The sequence below is a fragment of the Aquarana catesbeiana genome, linkage group LG02 (assembly GCF_042186555.1).
Source record: "Aquarana catesbeiana isolate 2022-GZ linkage group LG02, ASM4218655v1, whole genome shotgun sequence".
NCBI classification, from domain to species: domain Eukaryota; kingdom Metazoa; phylum Chordata; class Amphibia; order Anura; family Ranidae; genus Aquarana; species Aquarana catesbeiana.
The window spans coordinates 592,294,816-592,306,777 of NC_133325.1; the positions used below are offsets into that span (position 1 = coordinate 592,294,816).

General features: G+C 40.8%; 1 long non-coding RNA gene across 1 annotated transcript; it reads right to left on the bottom strand.

The window, feature by feature from the left end:
- Positions 1–8,990: 8,990 nt before the first annotated feature.
- LOC141130033 (uncharacterized) lies at positions 8,991–9,849 on the bottom strand. Its single transcript, XR_012241957.1, has 4 exons — positions 9,775–9,849; positions 9,630–9,692; positions 9,192–9,280; positions 8,991–9,102 (listed from the first exon to the last, which is right to left on the bottom strand). It is a non-coding gene; the product is annotated as an uncharacterized lncRNA (long non-coding RNA).
- Between the last annotated feature and the right edge of the window lie 2,113 nt (positions 9,850–11,962).

Here is an 11,962-nt window from a genome sequence, read left to right on the forward strand (position 1 = left end):
TCGGGGTGTCTGACTCAACACCAGCCCAGGACCAGTTCTAGCCTGTCTGATGTGGGGATGCAGTTAAAAATGTCAAGGTGGCAGAGGAATGAAGGTCAGCAGGGTAGAGGATAGGCTCATCAGTCTGTAGGGGAGTGTACAGAGGCCAGCAGGGCAGAGGATGGGAGGTCAGCAGGACAGGGGTCTGCGGGGCATAGGGCAGGGGCCTGCAGGGCATAGGACAGGGGCCTGTGGGGCACAGGGGTGTCAATGGAACAGAGGATGGGGTCAGCAGAGCAGAGGACAGAGGTCAGTAGGGCAGAGTATGGGGTCAGCAGGACAGGGGATGGGGTCCACCGGGTATACGACGGGGTAAGCAGGGCATAGGACAGGGTTAGCGGGGCAGAAGATGGGGTCAGCGGGGTATAGGTTGGGGTCAGTAGAGAAGAGCATGGGGTCAGTGGGCAGGGGATGGGGTCAGCAGGGCACAGGATAGGGTCAGCAGGGTATAGGTCAGGGGTCAGTAGGACAAAGGAAGGTGTCAGTAGTGCAGGGATGAGGTCAGCAGGGCGTAGAACAGAGGTCAGTAGGGCAAAGGATGGGGTCACTGCTGGCAGGGCTCTCAGCAGAGCTGTTCCTCCCAACACTGCACACAGCTGAGGCTGGATTCTTTTACAGACACAGCCTCAATCTGCACAATGTGTAGCTGGCTGTTGCAGCTCTGCTGCCTTTCCAATATGAGGATTTTACAGGTCACAACTGCAACAGCCAGCTTACATACAGTGCAGATCGAGGTTTTATCTGTACAAGAATCCAATCTCAGCTGTGTGCAGTGCAGGTGGGAGCAGCTCGGCTTTATGTCCTGGGTGAGGCTGAGTACAGTAGGAAAATGGGGGGTCTTACCAATCCTGGCATACAGTGTCAGCTGCAGGCAAGCTGAGTGAGCTGGGCAGGGATGGACACAGGGAGCAAATGAAGTGAAGAACCAACTGTGCTCCCTCCTGTGTAGCCAGCTGCAAAAGCCGAGCGGCTTTGCTAATGTGTGGGAGCTGGGTGTCACAGGCTTTCCTGGCCTGCCATAATAATTGCAGCAGTATTCCCCCCCTGCAGTAGATCGAAACCCACACAGGCCCCACGGTGCACGATGCTGCACAGGCCCCCCCAGAGCATTGGCAGGGTTGCCAATGCGAATCCTGCAACCCCTGATGCTATGCCCATGTTAGAGGTGTTAAATACAGTATATTGCAATAGAACATTTTATGAAATTTATCATGCTTTTACTGGATGTAGAGAGAGAGAGCTTATGAGGAAGAATGCAGATGTATTATAATCTTCAGAAATAAAAGCTTAACCTAAACTTTATATAAACATTCTTATTATGTTTCTTATTATATAAGGGCCACAGTGAGCAAAAAAAAAGTGTTAACCATTCCCCACCCTGTTCAAACCTGAAAAACGTTAATTCTTTACATACTATAAAGTATATTCAAGTAAATATGTACTCCAAAGCTTATAACCAGTTTAGTAGACACAGGGATTGATTTACTAAAACTGGAGAGTGCAAAATCTAGTGCAGCTGTGCATGGTAGCCAATCAGCTTCTAACTTCAAGCGTTTGTTAACCCCCCCCCAAAAAAAATTAATGATCCTGTTCCCTTAAAACATGTTATACAGCACAGTGCTTGTGCTGTGTCATTTGGACCCCTGTACCACCTGAAATACCTGGCTGATCCTGCCTAGCTATGCCCTCCCCTCTGCAAACAGACCATGATAATCATGGCTGCTGAGCCCCTGACATTGTGGTCTGTTTGCATCATGCTATCTGTCTCCTGTGTCCTTCTCCTCCTTCCTTCCTCCTCTCCTCTCTGCTCAACAGTGACCGCCCCCCCTCCTGCTCTCATTTTCACATATTAATTTCTGCCATCCTCTTTGCAGGATTATATTAACTGTCCCTGTGCCTGTGTAGTGTAAAAAAAACTGCAGGATTGTACCTGTATGAGCTCCGCTCCCACCTCTCAGCTTAAGGGCGCTTACATTACTGTTTACGGACGGATACTTGCATAATAAGGGCGGATACTTACATCAGATTTTAACCCCTTCAGAACACGATAGGCTATGCATTTATACACGTTTTAATAAGGGCGGATACTTGTATAATAAGGGCATGTTTAAGGGCGGATACTTTTATGTTTCTATTTATCCTTTCATGATACATCAGATTTTAACCCCTTCAGAACACGATTGGCTATGCATTTATACACGTTTTATGCATGCATTTAAACATGTATTCATCCATGTATGTCTAATATGCATGGATGGATACAGCGCTCATGGATGGATGGATGGATGCATACAGCACTCATAGATGGATACAGCGATGTATATACCAGTCATAGATGTATGGATATAGCATTCATAGATGTATGTATGTATATAGCGTTCATAGATGTATATACTGGTCATAGATGTATGCATATAGCGGACATAGATGTATGGATATAGCGGTCATAGATGTATGGATATAGCGGCCATATAGCGGCCATAGATGTATGGATATAGCGGCCATAGATGTATGGATATAGCGGCCATAGATGTATGTATATAGCGGTCATAGATGTATGGATATAGCGGCCATAGATGTATGGATATAGCGGTCATAGATGTATGGATATAGCGGCCATAGATGTATGGATATAGCGGTCATAGATGTATGGATATAGCGGCCATAGATGTATGGATATAGCGGCCATAGATGTATGGATATAGCAGTCATAAATGTATGGATATAGCTGCCATATAGCGGCCATAGATGTATGGATATAGCGGCCATAGATGTATGTATATAGCGGTCATAGATGTATGGATATAGCGGTCATAGATGTATGGATATAGCGGCCATAGATGTATGGATATAGCGGTCATAGATGTATGGATATAGCGGCCATAGATGTATGGATATAGCGGTCATAGATGTATGGATATAGCGGCCATATAGCGCCCATAGATGTATGGATATAGCGGTCATAGATGTATGGATATAGCGGCCATAGATGTATGTATATAGCGGTCATAGATGTATGGATATAGCATTCATAGATGTATGTATGTATATAGCGTTCATAGATGTATATACTGGTCATAGATGTATGCATATAGCGGACATAGATGTATGGATATAGCGGCCATATAGCGGCCATAGATGTATGGATATAGCGGCCATAGATGTATGTATATAGCGGTCATAGATGTATGGATATAGCGGCCATAGATGTATGGATATAGCGGTCATAGATGTATGGATATAGCGGCCATAGATGTATGGATATAGCGGCCATAGATGTATGGATATAGCGGCCATATAGCGCCCATAGATGTATGGATATAGCGGTCATAGATGTATGGATATAGCGGCCATAGATGTATGTATATAGCGGTCATAGATGTATGGATATAGCATTCATAGATGTATGTATGTATATAGCGTTCATAAATGTATATACTGGTCATAGATGTATGCATATAGCGGACATAGATGTATGGATATAGCGGCCATATAGCGGCCATAGATGTATGGATATAGCGGCCATAGATGTATGTATATAGCGGTCATAGATGTATGGATATAGCGGTCATAGATGTATGGATATAGCGGTCATAGATGTATGGATATAGCGGCCATATAGCGGCCATAGATGTATGGATATAGCGGCCATAGATGTATGTATATAGCGGTCATAGATGTATGGATATAGCGGTCATAGATGTATGGATATAGCGGTCATAGATGTATGGATATAGCGGCCATAGATGTATGGATATAGCGGTCATAGATGTATGGATATAGCGGCCATAGATGTATGGATATAGCGGTCATAGATGTATGGATATAGCGGCCATATAGCGCCCATAGATGTATGGATATAGCGGTCATAGATGTATGGATATAGCGGCCATAGATGTATGTATATAGCGGTCATAGATGTATGGATATAGCATTCATAGATGTATGTATGTATATATCGTTCATAGATGTATATACTGGTCATAGATGTATGCATATAGCGGACATAGATGTATGGATATAGCGGCCATAGATGTATGGATATAGCGTTCATAGATGTATGTATGTATATAGCGTTTATAGATATATATAGCGGACATAGATGTATGTATGGATATAGCGGACATAGATGTATGGATATAGCGGTCATGTGTGCCGTCATGCAGCGGTCATGTGTTATGTTTGGATAGATGGACGGACCGGATGGATACAGCGCTCATGTATGAAGGATAGATGGATACAGCTGTCATGGATGTATGAGATGCATGGATACAGCGCTCATGTATAGATGGATAGAGCGCTGATGGATGGATACAGCGGTCATGTATGGATACAGCACTGATAGATGGATGGATACAGCCGTCATTTTTTGGCGACATGGATATATACAGGGGCCATGCACACATTTTCTTTCATTTATTTAATTATTTATAATTTTATCTATCTATCTATCTATCTATCTATCTATCTATCTATCTATCTATCTATCTATCTATCTATCTATCTATCTATCTATCTATCTATATATATAGATATATACACACACACACACACACACTTGAGAAACCACATATAATTGTTTTTACACATATGTGATCTCATTACTCAGCGTGCACATTTGAAGAGGATATACTGGTCTGCCTGCATTAATAAGACATATACTGGACATCTATTGACCCCTTAAAGGCACATTACTAAGGATCGGTCAGAGCTCTGTGTAACTCTATAGGGCAGGGATGCTAATTTTTTGCCAGGCCTCAAGGGTTATTCACCACCAGTGCCTCACTCAATCCCTAACCTAACATGCCCCTCACCTAAACACGCCCTACTAATTCACATTAAACATCCCTTAAATGTCTTATGCACAGTCAATTTACAAACATATATTTACAACAACTTCATCAGTGCAGCCTCACCTGTGCCCCCATGTGAGGCTGCAATGGGCACAATCAGGTTGATAGATAGAATGCATCCCAACTTTGGATAGCCGTTCTGTCTATCACAGGCGCACGGCAGCAGGAGAGCTAATAATAATGTTAGCTGTAACAGCGTGCAATCACGCGGATCAATTCTTCCTACATGCTCTTTTCCCACATGGGTCAATCAGTGGGAGAACATCTCCCGATCAACCACCCGAGCGGTGCTTAACCCCCTCTCCCATGCAGCCCAGCTCCCAATACCTTTTTTTCACTAAATGCAAGTGAAATATTTGAGGCCTGCTATAAGATATGTGTAGCCCAAAACTAAAAATTTTAAAGGAGCCATTTGTTTCCCCCATAAGCTACTCAGTGTGAAAGGGGTTAGAGGTTACAACGCTCCACACACACTATCATCTCTCAATCTCTAGGTGACAGATCGAGAACCAGTCCCACTCTTTGCCAATAATTACACGACATTCTGCATCAATTCAACACGTTGTTAAATGACTGTGCCTGACGCAGAGTGCATTGTTTCCCCCCCAAATCCTAATCAGTGTACCTCACGCTTCGTCATAATGTGCAAGCCCCTCATTGTCTGTCAGACAGTGACTGATACACATTAACACAGACACTGCCTGCCACTCACCTACTGTGTCATTTCAGCTGTCACACTGAGAGACTAAGCTTTGTCAATAAAATATAGAAATTGTTTGCCTTCTATCTACATAGAAGGCAAACAATTTCCATGTTTTATTGACAAAGCTTAGTCTCTACAGCTAGACCAAAATCAAACTCCTCATGCTGCATTTATAATCACTCTGACAGCATTTGTCCTCATTAGACTAAGATTTTTTTAGGAATACTTTTTTTTTATACTCAAGTAATCAGAAACCCCTACCTTATGTTATAATAAATGTTCTACTTCATTACAGCCAAACCCCCCCCCTAATAACCATACTAAATCATTAAGGTGACATAAATAAAACTTTTATTATACAAACTATTTAAAAGGAATATGAACTTTATTATAAAAACAAAAACATAATTTCACAACCTTTCCAGGAAAGGGCAAAATAAACCCCCCGTATTGCAAATAGGAGGAAAAAATTCCCTTTCGGCCCCTGTATCTTCTAGGCGATCAGACTTTGGTTTTATTGTCCCTGGAAAGCGACAACATTATTGTTGAGCAGGGTTAAACTATATCTTTGGCAGTTTGTCGAAATTAAGTCCCAGATAGTCTCTTGCCCGTCATAAGGAAACACTCAGATGAAAGTCCACTCCAATTCATCCACAATCAGGAAATCTGACGCATCTTCCTCTGGCTGTCTTCTGGTCTGCCTCCTCCCATCTAGCATGGTCTTCTGCTCTGCCTGCTCCACCTCTCGATGTTCAGTACCTCAAATGAGTAAGGCTGGATTCACACTTATGCAGTTTTAGTGCTTTTTGCATTTTGCAGATTTGCACTACAGTCCGTTTAACATGGTTTCCTATGGAACATGTTCTGTAGTGTAAATCTGCAAAATGCAAAAAGCACTAAAAATGCATAGGTGTGAATCCAGCCTAAGAGACAAAGCAGATTATATGTTCCTTACAACTGTGCCAAAAACATAGCTCACATTTCTACAATCAGGAAATCAGACTCATCTTCTTCAGGCTCTCTTCTGGTCTGCCTCCTCCCATCTAGCATGGTCATCTGCTCTGCCTGCTAAACCTCTCGATGGTCAGTAGCTGAAAAGTATAAGAGACAAAAGCAGATAATATGTTCCTTACAACTCTGCCAAACACATAGCTCACATTTCTCTATCTGCCCATTTCTTAATGCTAAAGTGTAGTACGCTGCCCACTGTTGCCTTGAAAAACTTTCATAAAAAAGGCATCCACTACCAACGCAACTAATAAACTTGCATTTCTCTCCAAACACAGGCCTGCTCATCAGCGTCCCTGTGTTTGGACAGACATGCAAGTGTTCTCAGCATGGTATATTTTTGTTAAGTGCTCCATTTTAACACAACATAAATACTAAATGTGACTGAATCTACCATTCCCAACTACTTGCTTTCACTTAAGCAATGCTGGGGTGGTATTACCATCTATTTCCTCTCTAGGGAGCCCCACCTTAACTAAATCAATACATGCATCTCCTGGAGATCGGTAGAGGGCCTTCCTTGTATCTCACTCAACTCAGCCATTTGAGTTGATCAAATCCTCTGCTTCCCGCTTATTGGAAGTAACAGTGGCACATGTCCTACTTATGATTACAGGCTTCGGCTCTTTGCCTTTTGTTATTACACTTATTCATGAGGGTGGCACACCGGTCATTTAAATCTCCAGATCAGCCTACAGGGGTTTGAACACACTTCTAAGCCACTGCAGCTTTAACTTTTATGAACCAACTTGACCTTTCTTCAAAACACTTGTATGCTACTGCAAGCTACTCCTTCTGTAAATCTCCAATTCTGCCTTTTCCCTCTTTTTAGATTCTACATGTAGAGCATGCGGGAAGTGCAAGCCAAACACAGCAACTGCCCGCATATCTCACTTCTGTAACCCAAAAATGGAGACTAATATCCAAGGAAATATCTGACACTCCATCTCAAACTCTGTTCAAAGGAGAAGCATATCCAGCCAGCTCCTTGAAAACATCCACCAACTAGTTCTGGCCAACATAGAAGGGTGCATCGCCTTCTAGCCCTGCTGGACACCAGAAACCCTTGCAGACTAATGCCCCGAACACACGGTTGGACATTGATCGGACATTCCGACAACTAAATCCTAGGATTTTTTCCAACGGATGTTGGCTCAAACTTGTCTTGCATACACACGGATTACACAAAGTTGTCTGAAAATCTGATCGTTCTGAATGCAGTGACGTAAAACACGTAGGTCGGGACTATAAACGGTGCAGTAGCCAATAGCTTTCCTCTCTTCATTTATTATGAGCATGCGTGGCACTTTGTGCGTCGGATTTGTGTACACACGATCAGGATTTCCGACAACGAATTTTCTGTTTACAAAATTTTAGAGCAAGCTCTCAAACTTTGTGTGTCGGAAATTCCAATGGAAAATGTGTGATGGAGCCCACACATGGTCGGAATTTCCCACAACAAGGTCCTATCACACATTTTCCATCGGAAAATACTATTGTGTGTACAGGGCATAACTCTTCCTAAACAGTGTACGCAGCATCTTCCACCAGCACAAGCAACAAATCGCCACAGAAAACCGGGCTTCTTCTGTTGAGATTTTTACTTGTATCAGTGCTTTACTAAACAGGAAAACCTGCACATGCAACCCAAGCCATACCTTCCAAAAATATGCCAATAAATTTAAGTATGTACAATATGTACGCATTAATTAGACAGAACAGTTACTCAACTTAGGGTTTCAGATTTCATCTTTTCTTGGTTCCTTGATCAGTTATCCAACTTCCTGCACTTGCTCAGCCATGATGATCTAAAATAAATATGTGAATTTGGTAAACCGGTTTCACAACATCTTAAAATGTCTGGCAATCATTTAGAAATAAATACATTTTAGACAACGTGATAGATTCAATGTTGATTTTTTGGCATATTCATTTAGACCAGTGTTTCTCAACTCCAGTCCTCAAGGCGCACCAACAAGTCATGTTTTCAGGATTTCCCTCAGATGAAACAGCTGTGGTAATTACTAAGGCAGTAATACTGATCAAATCACCTGTGCAAAATAGTGGAAATCCTGAAAACACGACCTGTTGGTGTGCCCTGAGGACTGGAGTTGAGAAACACTGATTTAGACTAACAAAGGTTTCATGCAGTTACTGATATGACTGACCTTTATACTCCAGTAGGGTGCATGCTATTTGGAGTCGTGCATCCAAAATTGCTTCGGGTGAGGTTTTAACATTATTTATACTTCTACTTTCTAAGTACTCTTTTGCAAACTGTAAAACATGAAAAGTTCCTAAAAGCAATAGTTTCACTTTCACAATATTAACACTTTAACATTTAATTATTGACTGAAATAAATATAATGTCAAAACGAAATAATTACCATCAAAATAAGAACTCCACAGCTACTGCTGTCCTGTTGTTTGCTGTGGTTGAGAACATACATTTTCCATTGGACAATCTGATCTTTGCGAGTGACCATCCGCAGGAACAAACTATTAGAAAAAAAATATATATATATAATTGTGCACATATAGTTTTTTATATTGTTTAATCAAATAACTTTTTCAAGAGGCACACTTACCCCCAGTTATTGTACAATGTGGCTGCATATGCAAGTTCAGCTCCCATTGGGTCTATGACAAACATGGCCTTCTGTGTCATGTTGAAAATCTAAAAGACATTTTTAATTTTTTGGTAAACACAATTCACATTCACAATTAGGCCTCCATAGAGCAGATGCACTCTGCAAGGTCATTGTGTTAGAGTTGAATATCGATATACACATAAGTTTGAAACCTGTCAAGGATTCACCAAGACATTTGTGGTTTCAAATTGTGTCCATTGTTAGGATGAAGATGTGACCAAAGTTTGATATGAATTTAGATGTCTACATTTTATGACTTTTGCTTAGTTATTCTGAATTTCCTTTCAAGATAAGGTGGCAAACCTACATACATGACAGAATGAAATAATATAGTCCAATAACATGAGTAAAGAAAGGTAAACTTAGAATAAATACCACTAAAATCCAGTGCTGTCCAACGTTAACGGGACACACCCAAATGTCCTCTGGATACATATTCTGCGCAAAAGTGTTTAAATGAAGTTAGTAATCAATGTGATACATTTCTTACATATAGCTGTAACCGCAATAAGTAACCCACCTTTCCAAGTTTCTGTATTTGCCCATCAAACAATGCTTTGGCAACAACTGCACAAATTTGACGAACTGATTCCTGTGTAAAATCAAATGTAAATTTATCATGCTGAACAATAAAGACAACACAACCACACATAGTTCACTGAAGTCACACTTGCCTGCTGTTTTTTAATAATGAGATGTAGGTAGGAGTCAATTACCTGTATTTGAACAAAAAGAATTTCACAATAAGAACACATTTGGCTTGAATATATTTTCAACTGTTCTGAAGTAGTCTCTTACCTCATCTACCAGCCACTTTGTTGCACGCAGCGTTTTAAATGAGGAGACAAACAGCGGATAAGGCCCTACAACAACTACCTGTGATGTCTCGTCTTCTCTCTGCCATAACACTTGAACTGGGTAGGCAATGGTAAAAAATGAGCATGATTAGCAAATCTTTAAGGACTGGATAAAAAGTAATGACACATTTTTAGGAAATGGGGGAATGGGCAAATGATGGCAAAGGCAATACCAACAGGGCAATGCCAATATTCACCAAAGAGGTCCAAGTAGCAAAAGAATGGAGTAAAACTATGCCAAACAGTGGCAACTTTACACACAAATAAAAAAGGCCATACCAACAGGGCATGGCCAAACATATGACCAACGGGGTCAAACTTTATAAAACTACCTTTCTCTTCTATGGTGTGCTCGACTTTCCATGAAGTATCTATTGAGGGCTTAAAATTCAACATTCCCATTCAATTACACGTATAAACCATTAAAAAATTTTTATAACTGCATGGAGGTTAAACAGAGTGACAAAATGTTGGGAAAACATAACCATAAAATGATATCTTTGTATATATCTTATGCAGATATCGAGTTCACTTGTACCTGAATAGTTATCATCATGTTATCCTTCGGTACTTCTGCAGCATCACTTTTGACAGAAGGTCTCTGTTGAGCGGTATTAGAACTGCTGTGTCCTTTTGGCGTCTTCATAGATTGATCATCACCTTCCTTGTCCTCATTTTTTGTCGTCAGGAAAGGCTTTAGGTGGTCAACATTATATTTGGTTTTTAGAGGAACTCCAGCATCATTCAATAATGTGACAAGCTTCCCTGATATTGCCTCTATTGTGAAAGGGCCGTTGAAGTCTGGTTCTATCCTTCCACCTTTCCTGCCTTTTTTCCTCATGTTAAACACCATCACCTTTTGCCCAACAGTATAAATTGTGCTTTTATACTTTTTCTGTATTTTTTTATCATGGGCTTCCTTCTGTCTGTTCTGGGACTTGGCAATATTTTCCTTTGTGGCTGCTTTCACTATCTCCATTGCAGCTTTCTTCTCCTCCATGAAAGAAACATAACTAGTCTCATCCGGGAGAATGATCTGTAAAAGCTAAACCAAAAAGAAATTTCTATATATTTTAATTAAGCGATTTACCAAAAAAAAAAAACACACACAAGAGCTATATTGACTTGGTAAGTCTAGAAAGAGAACAGCCTATAAAATTATACATAAGCCATGCAGCCTTAAATCACCTCTACCCCACAGAAATTGATAAGTTTGCATATGTGAGCACAGAATTGCACAGTTGTACAATAACTAACCGGCATTTCAACAGGAACTTCGGCGGGGAAAACTGCCTCCCTTCCATACATCAATTGAAATGGCGAAAATTTCGTGGTGGTTTGTATTTTTGAACGCAAAGAAAATAATGTAGGTTCCAAATACATATCCCAATCATCCTGCTTATCGTTGACCACTTTCATTAGAGCTCTAGAGTGAAACAAAAAAAAGAGATTTAAAAAAAAAAAAAAAAAAGTTTACTTAACACCACATTTACAGCTCTCTAGTAAACATTCATTCATGCAACGAGCCCCATACTCAAGAGAAGTATGTTCTATGCTTAACCACTTGCAATAGCAGTGGAATGCAAACACAAATTGATTGGAAGAAACAGAATGCAGTAATAAAACGTAAATCCAAATACTAATTAAACTTGCCGCTTTATGTTGTCGTTAGTTTTCTCATCAAGCCCATTTGTTTGGGGATGGTATGCTGCTGTCACACTCCTTTCTATTCCCAGAAGCGTACAAAGCCCATTGTTGAGCTGTAAAAAGAAGCATGTTTAAAACAAAATGAAGGTAGCAACATAACTCTTATATCATTTCTACTACTATGCTATTTTTGAAGTACACCTA